This window comes from Triticum dicoccoides, chromosome 5A, assembly GCF_002162155.2.
Source record: "Triticum dicoccoides isolate Atlit2015 ecotype Zavitan chromosome 5A, WEW_v2.0, whole genome shotgun sequence".
Lineage (NCBI taxonomy): Eukaryota > Viridiplantae > Streptophyta > Magnoliopsida > Poales > Poaceae > Triticum > Triticum dicoccoides.
The window spans coordinates 358,377,108-358,390,350 of NC_041388.1; the positions used below are offsets into that span (position 1 = coordinate 358,377,108).

At 43.8% G+C, this 13,243-nt stretch overlaps 2 long non-coding RNA genes across 17 annotated transcripts; both read left to right on the plus strand.

Annotated features, from left to right (window-relative positions):
- The first annotated feature begins 1,429 nt into the window (after positions 1-1,429).
- On the plus strand, positions 1,430-5,750 carry LOC119301501. Of its 6 annotated transcripts, none has more exons than XR_005147066.1 (7): positions 1,430-1,774; positions 1,894-2,087; positions 2,180-2,248; positions 2,788-2,917; positions 3,039-3,501; positions 3,606-3,736; positions 4,870-5,750. It is a non-coding gene; the product is annotated as an uncharacterized LOC119301501 (long non-coding RNA). The 6 variants fall into 6 exon arrangements; XR_005147067.1 differs by lacking the exon at positions 2,180-2,248 and having other exon boundaries at positions 3,039-3,200; positions 3,422-3,501; XR_005147068.1 differs by lacking the exon at positions 2,180-2,248 and having other exon boundaries at positions 1,876-2,087.
- A 9-nt stretch (positions 5,751-5,759) lies between these two features.
- LOC119301499 lies at positions 5,760-12,837 on the plus strand. Of its 11 annotated transcripts, none has more exons than XR_005147058.1 (8): positions 5,760-6,600; positions 6,681-6,802; positions 6,882-6,943; positions 7,649-8,221; positions 8,640-8,978; positions 9,070-9,315; positions 9,609-9,682; positions 12,254-12,837. It is a non-coding gene; the product is annotated as an uncharacterized LOC119301499 (long non-coding RNA). The 11 variants fall into 11 exon arrangements; XR_005147054.1 differs by having other exon boundaries at positions 6,906-6,943; XR_005147055.1 differs by having other exon boundaries at positions 6,906-6,943; positions 8,170-8,221.
- Positions 12,838-13,243: the final 406 nt, after the last annotated feature.

Genomic DNA, 13,243 nt, shown 5'->3' on the forward strand with positions numbered 1-13,243 from the left:
TAAACAACAACCGTGAGTAGTTTTATATACAGGCACACAAAAGGTGATGACAGCTTTCCGTTTTCCGGGACCTTGCTCTTGGATGTGCCACTTTATTATGACATCATGCTAAGAGTCCACGTGATCATTCGAGCGGTGCCATCATGGGGGCGCAAGTCTCACGGGCCTCCTCTCGCCAACATAGCCGCAAAGACCCCCGCAAAAAAGAAAAAGAGCCTCAAAGAACAACTTAACTTTTACCCGTTAACAAACCTCAATCGGTGTGGGCTTATGGTGTTGCAGGAGCAAACTGCTAATTCGATCGACACGGCGTAACATTGTTCCTCATAAAAGTCGAGAAAATATGAATTGCAGAAATAAGAAGATTGCTACGCATCCGACAACGGATCTTTTTAAAAGATCGGCCGGGTCGCTAGCCCCCAAATCCAATGTCTTTGTATGGCTGACGGGCATGCTAGTTTTTGCAACAAATGTCATGTTATGGAAATGTCTGTAGAATTTTTCTGCAACATAATTTATGCTACAGAATATTTTCTGCAACTGAGATCGTGTTGCTGAAGCATTTGTGGAGTTTTTTTTGCCAGAAATGTCATATTGTAGATTTTCTTTGCAACAAAGATCACGTTGCGGAAATGTCTGTAGATTTTTTTGCAACAGATGTCATATTGTATATTATTTTTGCAACAGAAAGCATGTTGCAAAGATGAACAAAGAAAAAAGAAACGAATGGCTTTTAGTCGTTAGTGCTTTCTTTACCGTGACCTCTTATTTTCTTAAGCGTTATTTGTGCAACATATGTCATGTTATAGAAAAATATTTACAACAGAGGTTGTGTTACAATTTTTTTTTCCGTCTTTCACATTTCTGCAACATAGATGAGGTTGCGGAATTTTTTTTACAACAAGGGTGATGTTGCAGAAAAAAATCAAGTTTTCACAGATAAGAATAGAAGCTCCTCAGCCCGCTTCTCAGCGATTTGGGATTCCTGGCCATCGGATCTGGTTGCTTGATGGATCCTGGGCCGTCGGATCGACCCCTGGAACGACCTCGTCCGTCGGATAGAAAAAAGTTACTGCTGAAATGAATAGTTTCACCTCGACCGTGCCACCGCGCGTAAATAGCCCGCCCCGCCGGGGGCATTTTCGTCATTTCACCTAGAGGCGTATAAAAGGTGATGGCTCCTCTGGAGATGACCTAGCCGCCGCCTCCTCGCGCACTCGCGCCCGCGCCCTCACCTCTCTCTCCCCATCCAAACCCTACCCCGCGCCCGCCTCCCTGCCCTGCCGCCGGCGCCGGCGCCGCCGCTCGCCCGGGCACCCATCCCCGGCCTCACGCCGCCCATCTAGAGAGATGGGGGCCGCGCGCGACGAGGCCGGCGTGCCGTCGTCTCGTCTTCTGCCGCGCCCGCCTCCCTGCCTCGCCGCTGCTCGCCCGGGTACCCGGCCGCGGGTGATGTGGCCGACGTGCCGTCGTCCCGTCTTCTGCGAGGTCGAGGAGAGCCAATCCCACCTCGCCGCCATCTCCTTCATCCAGCCGGCTGCCGCCTTGGCCGACTCCTCTCCCCCTCCCGTCCTCCTCCTCTCGCGTCTCCTTCCCGTCGTCAGGCCGCATACTGCTCCACCCTTCCTCCTCCCCTCCCATCGCTCCCCTCTAACGCTAGGAGTGGGTGAGGAGGCTGAGCCACTGCCCGCTGCTGGCCCGCAACACCTCCTGTTCGACCACGCCGAGGAAGCACTGAACCTTCATCCTTGCGTCTGTGCAGAGACGACCCGAGGTAAGGCGCCTTCATATTTGTTTGTTTCTTATATTGGAGATGCGGTCAGCTGATTTGGGGGGCCTTGAGGCATTCAAATGGAGCACATGTGTTCACCTTAGGTGACTTATAATCTGTAGCATATGTTGCTGCATTGGGAGATTTGGAGTACGTGCATTGAGGCTTAAATGTGCAAATGCACACTGCTGGAGCGCCCTTCAGCAACGAGGAGGCCCAACGCGACACGGCCGCCGCCTGCGTCGGTTCTCCCCAGCACGACACGGCCGCCGCCGGCATCGGTTCTCCCCAGCACAACCACTCTGAAGACGCCCAGGTGATCCATTCTCTTGCCTAGAGATGTTGTTCTTCTCTTTCAGTTATACTTTTTTTGTTTCCATTGATTTTGTGTGGAATTTATCATTGCAGGTCCACTGTAGCTGTTGTTCTCTTGTCTTCTTGCACATAGTACATCACTTGATAGTTGAGACTATACTGGTATTGGCCAATATTGCGTTAGGATAACTATATTGCATTTTGCGAAATATTAGTATGGCAGCGTCAGCTTCCTCAGTTGTTGCAAATCTTGTATTTGCGCCTTGTACTGTAACTGCAAAACTCTAGGTATCAATATTCAATATATCTTGTAAATTTTAAAGCATTTTGAAACCTTACAAATAACTAATTCAGTTGATAATAAAACAGAAGATGCATTGCCCCAATGGGATTACTACTTCTCTGAAGTGCCTAACCTACCAAATCCGCACCAGATGATAATTTAATATGCCAAAGTACATAAATTTGCCTAATTTATGTTCAGCTCATTTTCCTTGCAGCTGGTTTATGAATAATATATGAAATATGGACTACCAAAACTGTATCTGTCCGGCGTCTCAAAATTGCAACATATTGGAAATAGTCGACCTTCCTGTTATTAACTGTAACATATAACATATTAATACCTCAAACTAGGGATTGCATATGTTTGATTTTTCTTGGGCTAGAAGCCAAGAATACTGAACTTTGTTTTATGGTAGGAAATCGGATACTCTGAAGCAGTAAAACGTTTCGAGTTCGATGGTCAGCTTGGCCCATACAATTTGGATTCTTTTGGAGACTGGAAACAACTTTAAAGCTACTTGTCACAAAGTGTCATTGAACGCCTTGGTAAGTCTGATGCATTTTGATTTTTCTCGTACCCTTAATAGTTACAGAGCAGCCTGTATTTAAGACATTTTTGATAGAACCAACTAATGAGTTGCTGGTTATGTGTGTTTGATTTGTACAGAGCCAATTGGTGGCAATTGCATTGGAGACATCATGGATGGATAGAGCTCCCCAAATGGATATGGAGACGATTGATGGAAACACTTAGAGAAGACAAATTTGCAAAGAAAGCGCCTGCACACACTGAGAGGAGAGGATGCTATTACACAACTATCCCGCTTCGGTTAAGCACAGAATTCTGGCAAAGTGTCACTGAATATTTCAGAGTTTATATCTTTTCTATGATGCCCAAAGAAAATGTGTTTCTAAACCCTTTACTGTTTGTGGCAATGCTTCTCATGCTTCCCCAAACAAGCTATTGCTACTTACAATTCTGAGAGTAATAGAACTTGCATGATGTGATCAAAGTTCTTTACTTACTTGCAATGCTTCCTTTCTTTGCAGCTTTGGAATATACAATAAGGTCAATGGGCAATGGCTAGCAATCAGGATTATCAGCTGTCCAATCACCCAGAAACTTTGAGGTGGGATTTCTCTTAATTTCCTTTCAGAGGTATATATAATTTGGAGCACACATGTATGTATCTCACTGTTTTGTATTATTACTACTTTCATTGCCGATGTAAAGCTGAAAATGGATGGATGGATGCACTGTGTGATAAGATCATGAAGGAAGTGTTTTGAAGAGTATCCCGAGGTTGAGAACATTTATAGTGAATTACAGGAAACAAAACGGTCTTACTCCAGTTCACATCCATGGTAACTATCAATATATAACTCCAGTTCATGTTCTTCTAATTATACATGAGGGTATGAAAAATCCACACTCTTATGTGAAGGACGTGAGGTGTCGCTGATGAGACCTTTGTGTTGGCCGGTGATCATGGGCAACGTTATATAGTTAGTTTGATATGTTATATGGTCCAGCTAGGTTCGAAGGAACGGGATCTTTGGATCAGTCCCATATTCATGTTAGTTTTATAACAAATCGGTGAAAATTACTTCTGTGTGTTGTTGCTTCAAGTTGAAGTTTGGTCACTTGTTTTCAGGTCTACCCCGCCGTCATTTCTATAAAAATAAACAAATTCTTTATTTATAGCCGACTGCCATTTTCCTTTTGGGTATGTGTTGGTCGCCCCTCATCCGCGGCTGCTCGCGGGCGCTCCCGCAATGCCGCGAGTAAAACTGGTGGTGGCCATGGCATTGCTGGCGGCTCTGCCTCTTGCGGTGACTTTGTAGAGTACAAGTCAAGTTTAAAGCTTTCGACCGCGACGGCTGAAAAACCAAAGTAAATGCATCATATATATTCTAATAAATGCATGCGAATCATAGAAAATATGGTAAGCACCTATCCTGCAATTTAGGACTGGCGTGATGTTGCTCTTTGTTGATAGAAATCATACTTGCATAGCTGTTTGATTGATTTGATTATAATCAAACTGCACCGTCATAATATTATATCCTTGCCATATTGTAAAGTTTCAGTTGGGTTGGTCACGGCACACTATATGCGATATGGCAATGTTTTGTACCAATCTTTGTGATGTACTCCGGAAGAAAGGTATACAAGCAGAACTATCTCCAAATGTATAAAGAATTAGCATGTTCTTAGTGGTTAGTAGCGCCTGATTCAAAGTGACTGTGAACGGGTTCGAATCCTGGTCACTGCATTTTTTAAATAATTAATTTCTCCTAGGAGCTGACACGTGGGACCACTGCCACGTAGGCTAGGCTTTTCTTATCTAAACTACTTGATGTGACAAAATATCTTAAACAAGCTCTGTGATTTGTATGCTCTCTTATATTATCAAAGATGATTGCACTTATATGATATGTTTGATAGTTCCTATATACTCCGAAAGAAAAAATAGCTGATGTTCCGCTCCCTGCAGGTCTGCACTCGCGTCACGCCCTTTCCTCTCCCTGCCGCCTTGCCCCTCTCCCTGCCTGCTCGTTGCCCCGGTCTTCTCTGATGGTGCTCCTAGATGTGCTATACATCACCTCCTCACCTCCTTGGCCACTTCGGTGCCCATGGCTTTCGTGCTCGTTGGCAGGATGGTGCAAGGCGCAACTCCGACGTGGTTCCTCACTGGTTGGATGGCGTTCAGGCACAACCCTGGTGCCCTCTGAGTACTGCCTCGGCTACAACCTCCCTCTGTGAGCTCCATCTTCCCCTGCTCTGCTTCGGCTACTATATGGGACATGGCCAGGGCTATGATGATCAGTTATGGCTGATATAGGCATGCTCTCAAGCAGTGGAGGCACTTGTGGGTATTAATTTGGATCCTCCCTCGTTTCTTTGAGCTGTTTTGAGCACGTTCTTATTTTAGTGGCTCTGTCCTTGGATGGTCATTTCTAATGAGTGATAACCAGGGCAGTTAAACCCTCGTAAGAACATATTGATCCGGTGATCCATCCAGAAATCCAGAAATAAGTCCATCCATCCAGAAATAAGAATAGAAACTCCTCAGGCCGCTCCTCAGCGATTTGGGATTCCTGGCCGTCGGATCTGGTTGCTTGATGGATCTTGGGCCGTCGGATCGACCCCTGTAATGACCTTGTCCGTCGGATAAAAAAAAATTACTGCTGGAATGAATAGTTACTCCCAAAATGAGATATCTCGTGCCACCGCGTTTGAATCACGTGCCCCATCGGTCGGAAGCCATTCTTGCTAGGGCGATGATGATTAGCCGTGGGTATCAAGTTGGGTCCTCCCTCTTGTCTCTAGAATCCTTTTTGATCCTGTGATACTTATTGTTCTGTCCTTTGGATGGTCATTCTTATTGAGTGATAACCAGGGCAGCTCCACTGTATAAACAGATTGATCTGGTGATAAGAGATGATGGGGGTAGATTATATGATCGAGGAAAGGCAAATCTGAGCCCATATGCATTGAACCCTGAACCCTTTTTATTCGCACGTGCCCCACCGGTCGGAAGCCATCCTTGCTAGGGCGATGATGATTCGCTGTGGCTGAAATAAGTGTGCCTTTGAGCAATCAAGGCACCTGTGGGTATCAAGTTGGGTCCTCCCTCTTGTCTCTAGAATCCTTTTTGATCATGTGATGTCCTTGGATGGTCATTCTTGTTGAATGATAACCAGGGCAGCTCCACTGTATAAACAGATTAATCTGGTGACAAGAGATGGCGGGGGTAGATTATATGATCGAGGAAAGGCAAATCTGAGCCCACTATGCATTGAACCCTGAACCCTTTATATTTGTATTTAAAGGTGTTGCTTATTTATGCTCCAGTGTTTATAGCCGTCTTATGTGAATATTTCTTCTCTCTCATACCTTTATTGCATATAAGTTGTTCTTGACTTTTATTGTTTGTTGTTGGTCCTTGATTTCATCTGGTTAAGAGTAAGCAAGTTGTCGGTTCAATGGCTTGTTTTAATTTGTTGATAAACCAGCAGAAACCACGGTGTCATGTTTCTAATAACAGCGTCTTTAGGCTGGTTAATGTCTGTATTGGAGACCATTACCTTTTATTTCGCTTGTTTCTTACCATCTTCCTTGCTTCTCTGGCTGTTTCACGGTTGGGACGGTGGCGTGGCGTTGGGGCTGTCTTGCGGGTTGGCCGGAGAGGGAGCACACCGAGTGGGCTTCTAAGATGGCTGAGGTGATTATTTGCTCCCTTGTTTGTCTTTCCCTTTGTGATGTGTATGTGCTCTGCTCATCAAGGGCTTTGTTGTTTTTTAGGGATTTGTCTAGGGTTTCCTGGTTAATCCATTCTGATTTTGGTCTGCTCATGCTCTTGGCTTCCGGACCGTGGTGCTCAAGGTGACTCGGCTTTCTTTTCCCTCGGTTCGCCTGCAGTTGAGGTACACCTGGCTGTCCAACTAATGGGTCAATTTTGACTTTTGACTTGCAGTATGCATATGATTGGATATGCGCATTCAGCTTTCGTGTCATCGATGGTTTCAGATTCCTCCATCCTTACTACACTGCCTATAGTTTCTTAGGTAAATCTGCTCATCCTTTTGTATCTATTGCTTATGTATGTGTACAAATACATTTAGCTCTGACTTTCTGGGTCATGGATCAGGTCGGTAGCCTTGCATGAAAAGGAATAGTCTGGACTAGAATTTCTACCTAATCATATGCCTCTGTGTGTTTGGTAGTCATGTTTTTAATATGTTTCCTATTGCTTGCTTGTACCTTAAAAGAACAGAGCCTCTACGTTCTAATAATTCCTTGATTTTCAATTAACAGTAGTACTATAGTTGCTTAATAGTACTAGGTTGGAAGGGTATGTGCATATTAAAGGCTAGATGTCGTTGGTGGTACTAATTTGGAATGGTGCACTGCCAACTATTTCGAATTTTGACTAGCTTCAGTACTTGGTCCGCGCGTCGATGAGGTGAGCAAGGGCAGTTGGCTTGCCTCTCCGTGCTCCCATTCACCCCCTTCTCTTTGGACCCCCGCTATTTTTTCATATTAGATGCTCTCCTGCTTTGGCTAAATCAGATAGAGGCTTGAAGCATATTCAGTTTAAATAAATGAGTATAACCAGTCTTCTCTAGCTATTCTTTGTGTGAAAATTGAGAATATGTTTGCTCGTTTGTTTTGTTTGGTGCCTGTGTCTTTTAGTCTTTGGAGGGAAAAATGTTCTCTTTGCTTAATATTCCCTCTGTAAAGTATTTCTAAACGCTCTTATAATACTGTAGGTCCCATTGCTGACCCGTAGAGAGGCGTCCGTGGGGGTCTCCATGGTCGCCGGTGACCGAACGCGACCACCGCTGCCGATCCCGCTATTTTTTTATATTAGATGCTCTCCTGCTTTGGCTAAATCAGATAGAGGCTTTAAGCATATTCAGTTTAAATAATGTCAGTCCTAATTTGGATAAATGAAATAACAAGAGCTTCAGACTAATGTGGAACAATTGGTCAAAATAGAAGAGTTTAGTTCCTGTCAGTTTAGTTAGTGGCCTATATGAATTTGATTTGGCCCACAATAATTTTGTATAATTATTGATTTGCTAGCATATATTCTAAACTTAATTTTGTTAGCTCCTATCTCGTGTTCTTTCTTATAATATCTTTTTATATGACGTGCTTCACGAGAGTTTCTCCATGTTTATGAAGAAAAGATTTGGGTTCAGAGCACCTTCGGTTATAAGAATTTGTTTTCTAATTCTTGCTGGTCAGTTGCAAAACATTAATTTTTGTTTGCTTTACAATTTTTCAGAAGTAATGGGAAATGACGAGCTCCTACTTTTTATGCCAGCTCTATGACGTAGGTGAGCTGCGACCTTCTTTCCCATGTGTTTGTGATAATCAGTTAACCTCCAGAGGGAATTTTGATTGTGATTAGTATCTTTAGACATTGGCCATGCATGTTCGTCAGTACTCACCATCTCTTTCATTTCTCCTCATTTCTTAAATGTATTGACCTCTGGTATATACAACTAAAATCGATGTGCCAAACAGCAAAAAATAGCTATACATTGGAAGATTTGAATGCCATTTTATTGTAGTAGTTTTGAAATTCTGCCTCATTTTTTTCCCATTCGTGTTATTTCTCATAGTTTTAAACTAAAAGGAGTAACTATTAAAAATGTCTCTAATTGGCCTATTGTTAAAGTTTGAGATACTAGAGTTGATGCTTGAGTATAGAAATCGTTGAATTCCATATATCTCACAGTTTGTTTGTATCAGGTTTGTGTGAGGTGGTCCCTATGAAGTACATCGACAAGGCAGATGGATTACGTGACTTATTAGTATGCTTAGTGATAATGGCTCCGTAGTTGGCTCTTTTTAATATATTCCTGTTCTTATTACCTCTTATGTGTTTTTGCTTTTGGTATCGAACTTCATGTCGAATGTGTATCTTTTGTGGTCGTATGAACGCACCGAGCTTGATCCTGCCTTATAAACTGATGTTGATCTTGTACTCCATTGTGTTTTACTTTTATCACAATACAGGCGCGGCGGAGGAGCTGTCTTCTGAGTTGACCGGAGAGGGAGCACATTGGAGAGGCTTCTGAGATGACCAAGGTAGTTCTTTGATTCCTTGTTTGCCTTTTCGTTTGTGGTGTGTTGTATGGGTGCTGATCCAGGATTGTGTTGTTTTCATGGATCTATTTAGGGTTTACTGATCGATCCATCCTGATTGGGATCTGTTTGTGGTCCTGGTTGACTGGCTGGTGCGTCGTGCCGTTGCTGGTGCTTGAGGTTGTCTCGCTGGTTTCCTTGCAGTATCGTCGATCTGTGCATCCAGGCACCCCAAGCTTTTCCTCGCGCGATGGCATCAGGCGCACGGAGGGAGCTCTTCTCCGTCGATGTGGTGAACAACGACCATGATCTCCGTTCCACGGCGTCACCGGCTAGCAAGGTAGACCCTGTTTGCTTGGTTGACTCTAATGCATGCCTGTGCTAGATTTGTTCGAGATTTATGCAATTGGGCCTGTCGTTGATCTATGACAGGGATAGCATATTTTTGTCATGTGATTTGTAGTAGAATAGTCCTGTTAACTCTGTCGATGCTTGGCGTGGAGTCCACTGTGTATCAGATTGTTTAGACCCCGTGAATAGCCATTTATATCCTGTCCATACTTGCCCTATGATTTGCCGTGTATTATGCCGTTTGGCTTCTGCAGTTTACCTTCTTGCCTTTGCTAATTGTAGTCAACACACAACACGATTGTAGAGTGGTAAGTCCAGGCACCCCAAGCCTGTCCACGGTGCCACCAATGAACAAGGTACACACGGTGCCACCAATTCCGTACTTCTGTATTATCAATCTAGGGTTCATCTTAGTGAATCTTACTGTTCTTCGGGCCGTGTCTAAAAATGCTGCTCGGTTATCAGTAGTAGCTACAGGTCTATTGTTGCGAGTCTCCTGGTCCAGTATAACACCCTTTTCAGAGATAATACTCCAGATCTATTGACTATGATTTACTTGTGATATTAATTCTTATTTAGTATGAATATTCACCTAATGAATTTATTAAACGATCTAAATACCACCTATTCATAGATTAACTTGTGCCACCGTTGATTTTTTACTTATTGTGTCATTCTTATTTTTGAGGCTGGCCTGGCACATTCTGTTTCCAAATATATTATATTAATAGTTTGGCGTCTCATTAACTGACGAGATGGTCAGGCCAAAGGCTGTGCTTAGTGTCGTTCTTGGTAACGTTGGTCTGCTTGATGCAAAATACAAGCACTACAGGAACTACATCGGTGCAATCGTCTTTTTCTGGCCGTTCCTGGCGCACTGTTTAATTAGTCACCTTGCCTCTCTTGCACTTAACATTGTTTAATTAGACTTATCACTATGATTATCCAGGGCCTCTTGTTCTGATTAGCCTATCATTAAAGTTGGAAACACCAGAATTGACGCTTGCGCATGAGTGCGTACAGGCTGTCCTTGGGATTTTCTTCTTTGCAAACTCGATTGATTGTTGATACGGTTTCCTAGGCTATTGTTCTTTGTACAATACATGAAGCGATCTGCTCATGTGTGTGACTTAGTCTGATTATTAGGCTTTAAAATTTCTGCTGGTTTATCTTATAATTCATGGTAGCACTTGATTTTTTATCAATTACCATGTCTCAGTTGTAGAACAGGACAGTAAGAGTCTAATAAAACTCTTGCACAACAAAGATTGCCATCCTTTAGTTACCCAGACCTTTGTTTTCGTGGTATAAAACCAACTGCTGTCAACTTTTTCTTTTTGAAACGGACTGCTGTCAACTTTAGTACTATGGAAAATCATATAACTATTTTGAAATTTCCTATGACACAGGCCGAGACAAGCATCGTGGTGTGGATTGTATCCCCATTGAGGTGTGGAAAGGTCTCGGGGACATAGCGATAGTATGGCTAACCAGGCTTTTCAATCTCATTTTTCGGGCAAACAAGATGCCAGAAGAATGGAGACGGAGTATATTAGTACCAATCTTCAAGAACAAGGGGGATGTTCAGAGTTGTACTAATTATCGTGGAATTAAGCTGATGAGCCATACAAAGAAGCTATGGGAGAGAGTCATTGAGCACCGCTTAAGAAGAATGACAAGCGTGACCAAAAACCAGTTTGGTTTCATGCCTGGGAGGTCGACCATGGAAGCCATTTTTTTGGTACGACAGCTTATGGAGAGATATAGGGAGCAAAAGAAGGACTTGCATATGGTGTTCATTGACTTGGAGAAGGCCTATGATAAGATACCGCGGAATGTCATGTGGTGGGCCTTGGAGAAACACAAAGTCCCAGCAAAGTACATTACCCTCATCAAGGACATGTACGATAATGTTGTGACAAGTGTTCGAACAAGTGATGTCGACACTGATGACTTCTCGATTAAGATAGGACTGCATCAGGGGTCAGCTTTGAGCCCTTATCTTTTTGCATTGGTGATGGATGAGGTCACAAGGGATATACAAGGAGATATCCCATGGTGTATGCTCTTTGCGGATGATGTGGTGCTAGTTGACGATAGTCGGGCGGGGGTAAATAGGAAGTTAGAGTTATGGAGACAAACCTTGGAATCGAAAGGGTTTAGGCTTAGTAGGACTAAAACCGAGTACATGATGTGCGGTTTCAGTACTACTAGGTGTGAGGAGGAGGAGGTTAGCCTTGATGGTCAGGTGGTACCTCGGAAGGACACCTTTCGGTATTTGGGGTCAATGCTGCAGGAGGATGGGGGTATTGATGAAGATGTGAACCATCGGATCAAAGCTGGATGGATGAAGTGGCGCCAAGCTTCTGGCATTCTCTGTGACAAGAGAGTGCCACAAAAGCTAAAAGGCAAGTTCTACAGGACGGCGGTTCGACCCGCAATGTTGTATGGCGCTGAGTGTTGGCCGACTAAAAGGCGACATGTTCAACAGTTAGGTGTGGCGGAGATGCGTATGTTGAGATGGATGTGTGGCCACACGAGGAAGGATCGAGTCCGGAATGATGATATACGAGATAGAGTTGGGGTAGCACCAATTGAAGAGAAGCTTGTCCAACATCGTCTGAGATGGTTTGGGCATATCCAGCGCAGGCCTCCAGAAGCTCCAGTGCATAGCGGATGGCTAAAGCGTGCGGAGAATGTCAAGAGAGGGCGGGGTAGACCGAATTTGACATGGGAGGAGTCCGTTAAGAGAGACCTGAAGGATTGGGGTATCACCGAAGAGCTAGCTATGGACAGGGGTGCATGGAAGCTTGCTATCCATGTGCCAGAGCCATGAGTTGGTTGCGAGATCTTATGGGTTTCACCTCTAGCCTACCCCAACTTGCTTGGGACTAAAGGCTTTGTTGTTGTTGTTGTTGTTGTTACAGGCCGAGACAAGCATCGTAAGGATCCAGTTAGAATGATGATTGATATCCTGTTAGAGCATCTTGGGCTTCACAAGGCCATCTGAGACTCGGGATCGATGAGGCATTTGACATGATAAACAAGTGCCAAAGGTTACTTGTATGATCTGAGATACATGAGCTCCTTCTCAGATCAGCTTCATAATGTGATAGCACATGGCTTTCCTCCTGCCCGTGCCGTGGATACATTGACAAACGTGACCCTTATGAATATTGAAGTGATGGCACATAACCTTAAGAGCAGAAGCAATCATCTGTAGAAGAGGCTGCATGCCATAAAAAGACAGTCTTTAGGCGCAACAGCATGAGGTGTTTGCACCAATTGATTTCTTCACACCAAGGCCATGGCGTTGATCATCTATGGACATCACAGATCATCTATTCTAACTCTGGCAAGTACGAGATGATATATGATGCCACCAGCTCCTGTGATGTACCGTGCAAACTACTGTGTGATCTCCCTCTCCTTTTGTGAACACGTCCCCTTCGGCACGTCTATTCGTACTTTTGCACTCAATATTTATGTGTATGAACATTGCATCCTTTAATTTACCCTGTATATGAACATTACATCCTTCAAATGTGTTGTACTATATTTTGGTATCCATGGATGATGTCTTGCTTCGATTACATATGAATGTTTCTTCTTTCTTTTATTTTGTTATCCTGATTGAATACGTACGCTAAGCCTAACTTGCTACTAACTTTACCATTACTTGCTTGGGCACATCGTTGGGACCGGCACCCTCGCGCCAAGGCGTGTTGCCGATCTAGTATACATGATGGCCACTTGTTGGTGCCTCGTATGTTTGTAACATAGCCTGTGTTATAAACTTGTGTGTGCAACATGCTCAATGTTACAAAAGTTGTTGAACTGTCTCACGTGGCATTATGTATCGTATGATTAAAATTAAATCAGACGGCCACGAAGATGATGGATACGAGCGACTCATC